This window comes from Simochromis diagramma, unplaced genomic scaffold (genome assembly GCF_900408965.1).
Source record: "Simochromis diagramma unplaced genomic scaffold, fSimDia1.1 OVJJ01000343.1, whole genome shotgun sequence".
NCBI classification, from domain to species: domain Eukaryota; kingdom Metazoa; phylum Chordata; class Actinopteri; order Cichliformes; family Cichlidae; genus Simochromis; species Simochromis diagramma.
The window spans coordinates 2350842-2364558 of NW_024386831.1; the positions used below are offsets into that span (position 1 = coordinate 2350842).

Sequence of the window (13717 nt, forward strand, 5' to 3'; positions counted from 1 at the left end):
GAAAAACTTTGTTCAAGAACTAATATTTATGTTTGCAGGTCAGGTTGCATTCATCCACATATAACGACTGAACCTGCAACAACGTTATTTATTTTCGGTGGTGATTAGCGATGTTTTCAGGAAACTCCTGACCTCCCACAGTCAGGACTTAAAGTGCAGGCTGCTGGTCAAGGTAGAGCTGATAACCTGCGGCACTATCTGACGTGATCCTTTTCCTCTTGGGGGTCTGTGTGGGAGAATGTCTTGCTTCGCTCTGCTCTCGGCTTGAAAACAACAGATTTGATCTGTCCAACTGTACCCACCATCTGCTGAAAGGTTGTACTTTAAACAGAATATAAGATGAACAGTGTTTTTGTCCCAGTGATTGTTATAGCTGCACCTGGTTGAGGAGGCTTTAGACAAAGAAATGTTTCAACACGGAGGACAGCTGCTCTTGTGGAGGGAAGTCCTTTAAAAAACCTGTACTTTGGAACCGGGGTGTTTTTGTTCTGTTACCCTTGTTCATTTGCCTGAGAGAAAAGGTGTTGATTAGTGTTGCACTTTGACATCGGTGTGTGAAAACCTGGCCAATTAATAGTGTGTATGAAAACTGTACTCCCTTCAGTGTGAAGGTTTTTCTTTCATATTTTTAATAACTTACATAAAAGTTGATAGATCCATTGGCAGGTTTAGATTTGTTTTTAATTATTTTTGCAAAATTACATTACATATATGTATGCTTGGAATGCTTCCACCAAGTCACAACTTAGGGATTAGGTTTGTCTGCTTTTTAGCCACATGCTAAAGAAGCCTGGTTTCAGAAACTAAAAGATATTTCTTACATGTATTAGGTTTTCTGTCGCACTGCATGTAAAAGGGTAAATAATGGCCCAAACCTAGTAATAAAAAAAAGTGACAAATCCCTTTAGCGGTGGTAGTTATTATCACAGTTTTGTATTATGGAGGAGGTTGGGGTAGATGGGTGGCACAACAGGCCGAGTCTCTATATTATTATTATTTTTTGTTTTTGTTTTTTGATGGTTTTTCTAACACTAATCAAGTTGTTTCTGTAAAGTAAACCCAACTAAACTTTTAACACTTGTAATACCCACATCATGGAAAGGATGGTTTATATTTGGGTTATCTCCAGACGTTGGCAAGCGAATAATAATTGTGTTTTAGGTTAAGATCACATTACATATGGTCTGTAGGTTGTAAAACTAGTGTAATGGACAATAAGCGCAGATGATGATGTTTGACTTATCACTAGACATTTGTCAGTACCCTAAAGCTTAATTAAAGCAACCTTTTACCAACCCCTTTAACTTTTTTACTTTTCTAACCGGCTAAGAGAAATGTGGTGTCAGTGCTTCCAGGCACCTGCATGTAGAATACATTAAGGACGTCTTGCAGTCCCAGTCTGGATATTCACTGAACAAAATAGCCTGGACTGTGAAATGAATGTATTCCTCATTGCCTTTGCAGTGGCCTCAGGCTGCCGAAGAACTCTGGGGAGAGAGAAAGGAGTTATTGCTAAAGTGTGTTATGTTCATGCTCTGCGCATTTGTATGTATAAAGTGCTGTACTGATGTGCCTGAGGAGGAAGCCAAAGCTCATCCCTGTAACACAGTAGAAGGGAGGGAGGAGGTGTCAACACACTAATGAACGGTTGTGTGCTACTTTATTCACGACTCCAGTGTAGTGACACAGCTGCAATAATAGGGACAGCACATAATGAGTTGAGTAGAATAAACAGAAAAGTGCACTTGCACATAACCACATACAAACTTGCACACAGAGTTGTACACACTGCAGAAGAGACTGTCTTCAAAAGACTGTCGAGAAAGAGAGCCGCTGGCCCCTGTTGGCTGCCAGAGGTAGTGACCGAGAGTTGGAAAAATTCAGCTGGAATGATTTCAATTATTTAATGCGGTGGCTTTGAACTTTCTTTTTTGTTCTTGACTTTCACTCACTGAACCTACAAGGTCTTGGCATGATGGATATTTTTAAATATGTATTGTAGTGGTGCTATTCAGTACTACGCGCACTTTTGGACAGGTTTACAAAGTACTTCGAACTGTTTTAAGTTCAAACTGTTATAATATCTATGGCAAGTGAAAGTACTGTTAATTGACTCTTTTTGCTTAGCCTCATTAGATTAAGTTTAGTCTGTGTCATTGGTATCAAGAGCAAAAAGCCAACACAAAACCAACCAAATATATGTGCTTCAGTCTCACTTGCAAACCACCAAATGTTTTCTCACTTACAAAGAAATGAACTTTTCATGGTAAAGAGACAGAAATCAACCAAAAATCCAGAAAAAAATGGATTTTTATACATTCATTTGTATGTCACTGAGTGAAATACATATTTTATCCTGTAAAACAGGGGTGGGGGAACTCAAGGGCTGGTGTCCTGCAGGTTTTAGATGCGTCATTGATCCAACACAGCTGATTCAAATGGCTAAATTACCTCCTAAACATGTCTTGAAGTTCTCCAGAGGCCTGGTAAGGAACTAATCGTTTGATTTACGTGTGTTGACCCAGGGTGATATCTAAAGCCTGCATGACACCGGCCCTTGAGGTCTGGAGTTCCCCCACGCCTGCACTAAAATATAACTTAGTACTTGGTGGAGAAACCATTGTTGCATGAAGTTTGAGACTGATTTCTTACTGATTTCTAAATAATCACATGAACACTTGTCACCATCAGCCTCTTGCTGATGGTCTTGTGGTCCACACGGTGAGTCTGTGGGAGCCAGAATTCTGGCTGGGTTGTAGGGGATCAAATACTTTTTTCACTCGATTACATTTTTATGACTTTTATGTAATGTGATTTCTTTTTCTGGATTCTCCTTTAAAATGAAACTACCATAAAAATGAGAGACTATTCATTTTGTTGTAGGTAAGCAAACTTACAAGTCCAGCAAGGCATCAAATAATTATTTCTCTCACTTTATATTATATATATTTAGTGGAGGGCAAGTGCCTTTGTAAAACTGATCTGTACATAATGAAAATCCTGCTGTATTCATTCAGAAGTAAAATCAGTGACTGACCATAAACTCATCAGATAAGGTTTTGGTGGTGCCATAGATGGATATAGGTAGAGGATCATTTTCTTCAACCTTTCTGAGAAAGAATAGAAATTTTAGAGACTTCAATATTGGCTCCATTTTTGTGCCAAAAATATAACACGTAAATCCCACCTAAATGAATGAAGTGACATTGAAACAATATCCTGGAATTTCACTCGTGAAAACTGGAGCACAGATTTCGTGGACAAAAAACCAAACCAAACCCCGAGTCCATGACACCTGTAGGCCTTTTCAGGTATAACTTGCTGGACACAAACTCTCAGCATTTGTTGAGTTCAGTTAGCTTCAGATCTTTGTACTAAAGCCTCCACCAACTGAGCATGAGACTTTTAAGGTTAACATTCAGACTTTTTTATTTATTGGCTTTTTATGTAGTTCTTTTTACATTTCTTTGTGAAGCTGTCACTTAATTATCACTTCAGACTGGCAGCATTGAAGGCTGTCAGAACAGAAGAAGTCACTCATGTCTATTGGGGACTAGATAATCACTTCTCTTCCTCATGTACAAACAACACAATTCCCCAGAAAGTGAGCCAGTTCACGATGTAACAGGATTTAATGGTGGCAATAATCTCTTGCAGGGAAATCTGACAGGTGGTGCAATTTCCCGGGCCTTTGCTGTTCTTCTAATCTGGCCTCTAATCCCTTAGCATGCTCATAGCCGACTTGGAATGACAGGCTACTCAGAAAATTATTTACTTGGAAAGAGATTATTTGGTGCGCTGAAAGGTGATGCAAGTTTAGCCAGGGATTGTTTTTGCCAGCGTGCATCTCCAGGATGTTTTGGGGGCTGACAGGGACACAACACCAGCTCTTCATTGGTATTCTGGAGTTGCTCTGCCTGTCTTGCTGTACTATACAATACATAGACTTTGTGACAAAGTTGATGAAGCATGCATTTTCATCACAGTGCCAGGGCAGAGCACCGACAGTGGCGATGGGAGCATTAAGCAGCAGTGAAGAAGGAAATTTGTGAGGACATAAGCAGTGCAGAGTTATGCAATGTGTGTAAGATAGATTGTAGAAACCATGTGTGTGTTTGCTTGTGTTTGTGTACTGCTGTATTTCTATATAATGAATCTGTGCATGGCATTTTGGGTGTTGCGTGCAGTATTTCTACCCATGTATTCACACATACTGTCCTCTGGAGTCAAGGTGAGTAGGAGGATTGGCCAGTTGTTTATATATAATAAGCATTTTACTCTCATTACTTGTTAGAAATGAGTTATCACTTGGCCTAGAGTAAGCAGCTTACATAGGTCTAATCATACTATAAGAACTTATGGAATCAGGTTATGTAGGTAAAAACGATGAATAATGTGTAGGCTGTGTAGTATATATAACTGTCATGTCATTACTCGACTGGAGCCCTGAGTAACTGCCTACAGTGAATGAATGCAGATACCAACCTTAGAGAAATGAAAGCTGCTGGTACTAATGCTGCTAATATTAGCTACATTCTGACTATTTCCTACTCCAATGTTACATGATTGGCCTAAATTTAATCAAATATTCAATCAAATGCAAACTTACTTTCTAGGAACCCCTCTTCTACCATAGATAATTGCTGGAGGATCCAATGATGACGCGGATACAGAGTATTTATAAAAAATAAAATGCGGGTGTTACTGTCTTTTGCCACAACTTTTGAGAGGCCAACGGTGCACGCAGCTTTGACCATGTTGGATGGTTCACCTTTCTTTATGTTAATGTTAATCTGTGAGAGATTGCAGTCCCCATCTCTCATAGCTCGCTAAATTCAGCTACCTGTTCCAAAAGTAAAGACTGCCTGGTGGGGTCATCGGTGCTGCAGTGCACTGCTATTATACACTTATCTGTATAATTGTATCATCTGGTATATATAAACAATTTAGTGTGATATACACAGCCAGAGGAGACTGTTATCTGCGATGTCTGCTCCAGATACCACAACTTCTCCTTTCAATGTTTGACCTTGGCTGAGAATGTGTACATTTAACATTTTTCTCAGCATAACAAGGGACCCAACTTCTAATATCCAGCGCTGTGATTATACTTTTTTTTTTTTATTACTGGACTTTACTATAGGAACTTTGGGCAGTTTAAAAAAACGCTTATTCCTAAGGGTATTTTAAATTGTATTATTTTATGCCCTTATTTATAACCCATATTTATCTTATACCATGCTCTGATGCTACCCAGTCTCTGAAACAAGCCGTTCATCCTCCCTAAGCCAGCTTTCTTCTGATGGGCTGCCCCCATGAGATAATTCAATAAGTAAAGAGAGCCCCCCTCTTCTGTATACAGAGAAAAAGTCTGAAGCTAAATAAACTAAAACTGAAACCTGAGCTTTTTACTGACAGGGGATTACTTATACATACACAGATATCATTATTTGAATGTTACTGTGATTATCCATCTCTCTAACAGTATGCTGACACACTAGCTTTAGACCCCAAACACGCTACACGTCGCAAATCTCTCACATCTCAAAGCACCGCCGTCACTCCTAAAACTTCCCCCTCCCTAGAAACTAAATGCCATGTTGCCATATAATTTTTTTGATTGGTCCACATGGTACATTTTTGCACCAATAGGAAACGGGAGGGAGGAGGAGTTTGGGTTTTGTTTTTGCTCGCAGGCGGAGAGTGCTTTTGAGCGCTTTCCTTACAAAACGCCGTTTTTACCGTTTCTTCCCACAGTAAATATAAACAACGATAGTATTCAGGAAAAGACCCAAACATTGCATATATTTTTATAATAACTCTGGTTTTACGTGGCCTATCAACACAATTTAAAAACTGGTATAAAGTCCGCACTTTTTCCGTCAATTGTCCTGCTCACATCTCCAATGGTTGTACACGTTGTCATTAACGTGGCTTCACTCCACATCAGCCACGCCGCTTTGTTAGCTAAAACGCCAGTGTCGGCACATAAGGACGCTGTCATAGTCTTTCAACGACGTTGATTAGCTGCGTATGCCAATGATGCGAATGTGAATCGCATCATTGGCTGGACTATGGGATAAGGTGGCATCGTTCTAATCCCATACTGGAGCAGCCAGTCACTTACTGACTAACACTGCAAAACAGAATTGTTAACGTATTTCTTTTAATTTCAATTCAGGTTAGATTTTTTTTTTGTGCGCAATGCAGATTTTCTGTGCGCAGAGATCGTGCCAGCAGTGCGCTATTGCGCACGCGTGCAGCTTAGTGGGAACATTGGTCCCCAGATGACTTATATATTGCTTTAAAGCATGGAGACCATCCAATAAAAAGTAATTCCTGTGATTCTGACCTTTGACCTATGAGCTTGAAGCATTACATACAATAATGGTGTATTTTTTCTGTCCTTGCCAATATGACTGGACCAGAATTGGCTACAAACTGTGCCTTCTTGAAACTGTAAAAACTTGAAAAGACACACAAACCAAAAACAAGAAGACATTTTGTTTATTGATCGTTTTATGTCTTTAGGTGCTCTGTATCTGTCATGCACACACTGATGCATGCCTTGGGGGGAATTTGGGGTGTCCTTGCCCAAGGACACTTTGATATGCTGGAGGAGCCAGGGATTACGCCACTGATCTACAGATTAGTAAACTACCAGCTCTACATATTGAGGTACAGCATCCTGTTGCTACTTTGCCATGGTGTGCACCAATGAATGCTAAAGGAGCGTGAATCACTGAACCCATGGCACCATTCTCCTTTCTTTATGCATCCCCCAGGGATCTTGTGGGTGCACTGGGGGTGCAGTTGGGTTTTGTATGGGAGAAGCCCACCCTGTGAAACCTTGCAAACCCTGGTCTTAACTGCACCTCATGTAGGCAATTAATATGTATAGATCAATTAATAGTTCATGAATCTGATTAGGTACTCTGTCGTTTAGCCTACTAAGCTCTAAGACTAATGAAAAACGCTCGAGGCATGTTTTAATACACCGCTATGTGTGGTGATATTTTTTTTAGTGTGAAGGATGCCTTCTCGCTGTGTTTTCAGTTGATGTGGTTTAGAAGGATCAAATGACTCTTTCCTGTTGGTAAGCTCTTCAAGTGACCCTCTCCTCTAGTGCAAAGCTGCTGCACATTTGTCTCTGGCAAAGACACAGTGGGACTGCTTTGGTGGAGAAATGATACCGTGATGATTAAATAGCTGACTGCTGAGCTGGGTTCAGTAGTGATGGCAAGCTGCGGCCTGTCTCCCACAACCCATAATTAAACCATCTGAAGAGGCGCAAAGTATAGTGATTATTTGTAGTTGGTTTATGGCACATTCAGCTGGTGCCTGCAATACTTTCTTTATCTTGTCATGTTCCCTCGTCCCCTTAAATAAGCCTCTGTTCGTTACACCCCGTTTGCCCTGTGAGGAGCTCCGTTAAAGGGCTGCACTTTTCCCACAGCTTGTGCTGGGTGGCTCAGGGCTCCATCTGCAGAATTCATCCACGGCAACAAAAACACATTCTTTGCTTTTTTGAACCACTTTCAATAATAAAAGAGAGGAGCTAGAAAGACCTCAAGTTTAAGAGAAAGTAAAAAAAAGTGATTTACATGTAAAGTCTGTAATATTTTTCTTTTCAGTCTGCGAATATAAACTGTAGAGAAATGGGAAGGTTTTAATGGCAGCCTTGAATTTTTTGTACCTTTTGCACTTGTAGGGCTGAACAGTAGATGAGCATGTTTGAAGAAAGAGCAGAAATATGCTTGTTGAATAGTAGTGAAGTTCAGAAAGTCAGTTTTTTTTCTCTTCCTTTTTAGTCAATAAGCTCGTTGACCTCTAAGTGTTCCCTAGTATTCTGCTTTATAGAGGAAAGATAAGATGGGTTTTGCACCGTTAGCCAGAATTTTTGATTTCAAGGTTTTTGTCAGGATGCCATTGTAGCTCCGCTTTAACAAAAGTAAAGGGGCCACTTCACACTTGTGTCTGACTGAAATGTAGGTTAAGAGATCAGACAAGTCTTAAGAATTGTCAACTTGTCTCAGTTATTATTAGCCGAGTTAGCTGCAGAAAACAAAAGCAGATTTACTTGACTTTATACACCTAGAATAGGAAATACAACTAATACTGCCAGTGCTGCTTTTGAACACAGTTGTGTGCGTTTTGTGGCTCTGGAGGGGCTTTCTCATATCTAAAAAGAAGCCTGGCGATGTTGTTGTGGGTTGGTGTGTAACTGAAAGCTTCCTACAAAACTCAAAAGCTATCGGCACGAACAGAGCGATGGATAAAATTAAAATAGACATGCAGTTATATACCGCTCTAAATTTGGTGGCTGCAGTCAAAGAAGCACATGTTTATAGTGATGAGTCTTCCAACCTCAACCACCATATCGACCCTCTGAATACTAAAGAGCTAGAAACACAAACAGCACGTCTTTAAAGAAGCACTTGTGACAGCTAATAAACATGTACGATGTTGCCATTTACAGCATTTATTATAGCAGCTAAAAATAATTTTCATAAAAGTTCACAGTTTTTGCCCAAATGACATTTGGAGGAAATTATAAGACAATAATCCAGTTTATACTGTAGCACATGCAAACAATAATTTGTGTTTTGGTTCCTGGTGCTGTTGCATGGTGTATTTATCATTAGTTTGGTTTGCTGAGGGCACTGTACTGCTGAAACTGCCCTACATTGTTTATTTACCATACTATTCTTATAGTTGACTGTATGTCAAAGGTGGACACAGTCACACGGCATCACCCAGTATTTTGTGGACAACTGATTTTATTTCTTGAGTTTTGCATTTTCCTTGTTTTTGGAACTAGAAGTGACCAATCCACTCTCTTCTCAATACATTAGAAATGGATGAGTAATAAAAGAGTTGCTGTTGGGGGGGGGGGGTTACCTTTGTCCCTGAGGTTGCCTTATGAAATCCCTGAATTCTCCAAAGCCAAAATGACACTCGGTGTACAGGCCCATTTTCGGCTTCACACAGGCACACTTGCAGAAATAACCAAATATTTAAGCTTATGTCACATATCCCTCAGTGCTACAATGATTCAAAAATTTTAATCTGCACTTACTGAAAAACACTGAATTGTATTATGGGAAATGGAAATCCATGTGGATTAAAAATCTGAATATGTAGCCGCCTCTACTGCTTCAGCTTCCATCATTCTTATAATGATCTGTCTCTCACAAGCTGCCCACCTCCATGGAAGTTCAATATAAAGTCAGTGGAAAATTTCTTTATTATGAACAGCTTACATAGCTCACTGTACCTCAATAAAAAATGGCCAAAATGAGTCTTGAGACAGCTCTGTGGCTGACTCCTTGCCTCCAGGTATTCCCTTCTGCTGCATTAGTGGCTGTATCTGAATTCTGCTTCCTCATTGTGGACAAAACCAAAAGATTTTTATGGTTTGAAGTCTTTGGAGATGTCCTACATCACACTGTAAAGAAATATAGAATCCTTTCACATGCGGTCTTTATATTAGTGCTGAGACATAAAATCACTGTAGGATAGTGAAAGATAGGTAACAAAGGAAGACCTGTTACTTCCGAGCAAACGTGGAGATTTGAAAATAACAGAGTTAAAAATAAACAGGGAAACAAACGTGTTTTTTGCAATCACTCTGAGTAAAAATGAAATAAATTTGAGTGTGGCTGTTTTGGTAGTTACTGTGATTCAGTCCCATAAACACACACGCAAATATTAACTTTACTCTCACCTACTCATTCACACTCAGGCCGCTGTGAATAAAACTCACACTTAAAAACTCAGACACAGTCACACAGACACACGTGTGACCGAAATCTGGTGATATATAGTTGCCAAGGCGCTGACTTATTTATTTATATTCTCTCTAGATAGCTGATCATAAACCAAAAAATCCTAGAGAGGGGAGCGAGGTTGTAGAGAAGCAGCTTGATAAATGGTTGGGTGAAAAAAATGGACACTTGATAGGCCACTGTAATGGGAGAGACACGGATACTGGCCAGAAAATAATAACCCCTCCCTCAGCTGTGAGATAACACCTCAATCTGTCTCTTAAAGCAGGGGAGAAAAACGGAGCGATAATTCCATTAGGGGGCACAACCAATTCTTTTCAATATCTTTAGACAATAAGTGTGCTCTCGCGTCCCCTTCTCTGAATGTCAATTGTATCTGTTGTTGCTGCTGCTCGGGCCGCCAGTCAATATGTAAACCTGGCAGAGATGGATCGGTCGCCAATAATCAGTTTCCTCTGGGATTTGCTGATTACCAGTCCTAGAAAATTGAATACAGAGAGCAGACAGAGGTGCAAAAATGCATTTTCCATTGCTTTGAGCCTGGGATGAAGCAGAAAACAGATGCATTTGTTGGACGTTGCAAAAAGCTGCTCTGTGTCCTGCCTGAATGAAAGGAATGAGGAGCTTAATGGGCTTCCTATTGCTTCTCATTGAGGTGAATGCTGTTCAGTTGTCCCTCATTCTGTGCATATTAAGAGAACTGCTGCTGACATCAACTCTATTAAATACAAACCCCCTTCTTCCTGAACTGCGTGTGCTTTGAATATCCGATCCAATCAAGGCACCCTGTGCAATTTCGTTTTTGTGTTCAGAATTATTTATGTGAGCTGCACGAATAACCAAAGGTGATGGTTAGATTCTCACACACAATAAGCAAGCCTTCAGCATCCTTTCAGACGGGATAAATGTAGAATGAATTCAGTGTGCATTGGTTAGGATGCTCTACTGCACATATACACCGCGGCAACGTCTCCGGAGAGCAGCAGCTTGTCACGTCTCGGGTGTTAGAAGATCTTTGTTGCTGTTCTGTCTGTGAGAAACTTGCATGACGGAATCTGGATCGTCCTCAGTGAAAGCTGTTGTTTTATGTGAACACCCTGCTTGTGCATTTCCTTCTTCTTGCCAGCAGAAGTCACCATTGCTCTGCCTAAAAGAGAAGAAGTTTTGCCCTTCAAAAGCAGCTCCTGTTCAAAGTAGAGTTGGCTTGATGAACTCTCTACCAGATGGGAAAACACAGTGTTCTCATCAGCAGGCATTTCTGAATAACCTTCACAAATCAGAGCCATTATTTTACCCATTCAGAATTCCATTAAAAAAATAATAAAGATGATATTATAGATGGGCATGCAGGAAACTGAAGGGGGAAATACAGGACATAAAAAAAGTTTAAGACCACTTGAAAAATGCCAAAAAATAATTTTGCACGGTTGGATCTTAACAAGGTTCCAAGTAGAGCTTCAACATGCAACAAGAGGGAATGGGAGTGAGATAAAACGTTTTTTGAGCATGCAATTTATTGAAAACAATGCTTAAGCTGACACAGGCTTCATGTGGGCTTAAACCTTTGTTCAGGACTGAAATTTGCCTTACAGTGATTACCCTTTATTTAAAATGTGGTTGCCACAATTTTTGATCTTTTCACCTCAGTCAGAAGCGAGATTGGCGGTGTTTTAATTCAGCTTTAATGTGGATGGCTGTCTCAGTATATTTGAAAATGGAAAAACACCTCTGTGAAGCCTGAAGTCCCCAAAATGGTGAAAATCGATGAAACAATTGTCAGTCCAAAACTGATAAAACAATTGAATTCATTTATTTATGACTTCCTTACACTTGAAAGTCATAAATCCATGTGACCATAGTTGAAGTGACACATAAATATGGAAAACATCCATGCATACAATAAGAATGCTGACTTTGAATTAAATTAGAAAAACAATCAAAAAGTTAATGAAAAATTGGTTTGCGGGTCACACCTTAACCAGCAGTACAATAAAAATCTTCTGATAGTTCTGTGCAGACTCTGAACTTAACCATGAATTGATGCTACAAACAGATAAACTGTGACCGTGTGAGTTGAAGACAATGTTACAGATTTACTGTTAGATTTTCACAAATCACGTGTGTCAGATACAATATTATGTCATAATTTTATTTAAGGTTTGGTGTGCAACTCTTCTGCTTTCAGCTGCTGCTGTGGCTCCTGATACAGGAATTTAGGAAAGACTCCAGGAAAGAGTACAAAGAGCTGTAAGCAAGAAACACAAATGTGTTTGTTATATTTTATCATAAAAATTTGCTCTTTGAGAACCACTAACAGACTGATCTGTTAGAAGCTAAGCATTATGCTGAAAATATATCCTATGTGCAGAAAAATTCTTCTTTCTTTTTAAATAAACGTATTTTTGGCACACGATTCATTTAGACAGCGTGAGAGCAAAAAACTGAAGGTGATAGCACATGTCTAATGCCAGAACAGAAGTTGACTATGCTGGTGAAACAGATCCCAAAATGTCACATTCTGGTCTCAACCTGTAAAGCCCGAACCATGAAATAATTGTTTTAATTTGTATCGTTTGTATCATTACATATTACTGGGTAAATTCTATTTTATCTAGAAGTTTACTGTTGGTTTGTGTCTCTGTAGAAAGAAGTGGCTTTAGAAAGATCTTTAATGCCTTCTTACCAAATAAGCTTTAAATTCTATAGCAGCAGTGACTCACTGAAATGTTCCTTCTGAGGATGTCTGAATGTAGGGCAATGTCAGGTCTTTTTTTTTAATCTGCAAGAGGAAAGTGGAAGAAGAGGAAATGATGCCAAAATCAGAGATAGGAAAGCTAAGGGGGGCTCAAGCTATAGGCAGCAGGCGACGGTGAAACCAGAACAAGAAAATGTCACACTGCACATAGAAAGATAATAGCAAACTGCTCATGCAGTCATGGGATCACTCTGTGCACTATGGGGTCACAGCCGGTGCTTTTTTTCATTGCTTCCAGGCCTTGCCGGGGTCTGACATATACACACATACAGGCATTTCTGCTGGCGTAAGCTCACACTGTCAGCATGGAGGATTTACTGTGAGCAGGCCTGGCTAACGAGAGGTCACGCAGAGACCCCTCCTCCTGGGTTCATCATTACTCCCGCCAACCGCTGTCGAAAAATCGATTTTCAATTCTTTGACGGTGCGAGATTGAGGACTTTGCTTAATGCTTTTATGCAGTGTAACACTCAGCAAGTGATCCCATTTGGAAAATGTTTGGAGTCACCGTGTAGGGTGGTGTGATCAATGAACATAGCTATATGCGCCCCTCTGGTGATTAAAGTGCAAGCATCATTGCTTAGATCTTCACATGACCCCTCAGACTGCATCGCAAAGACAAGATGAAGATGATCCATCTTCATTTACAGCCCCTCATATCTGACTGAGCTGTTGTCTGTTTATTCAATTGATCTGTTCATAATGTTATGAATTTATATAAGGCAGAACGCCTATCTGCATTCCCCGCGCTCAGATCTGCCTCTCATCTTTCACATATCAGTATAATCAGCAAGAACAACGCTGATATTCAGAGCCTTGACAGTAAAACAGCAGGGACTCCTTGGCATACTAAATCACACACAATATGAATACAAAACAATGCTCCGAGCCTCTTGTGATGCATGGATGTGCATAATTATACAACGCAGGATTTTTCTCTCAAGGCACTCCTTTGTTTGGAAATTGTCCTTCCTTCTGACATAGATGTTTTTTTAGTAAGTTGCCCCCAATATATTCTGTAAGTAATGGAGAAATGTGTATGATTCATTTCAAAGTGGCAGTGGAATGAACGTAAGGTTGGTAATATTGCATGCTACACATTTTTTTTATTGTCATCAAATCCAATAGATAAAAACCAACTAATAATAATGTTTGTGTACCAAAGTCTAGATAT

At 39.8% G+C, this 13717-nt stretch overlaps 1 protein-coding gene across 1 annotated transcript in view; it reads left to right on the plus strand.

The window, feature by feature from the left end:
• Positions 1 to 13717, plus strand: part of LOC120730878 (inactive dipeptidyl peptidase 10-like) — a 246633-nt gene that overhangs the window by 20287 nt on the left and 212629 nt on the right. The gene's annotated exons all lie outside the window — the stretch shown is intronic.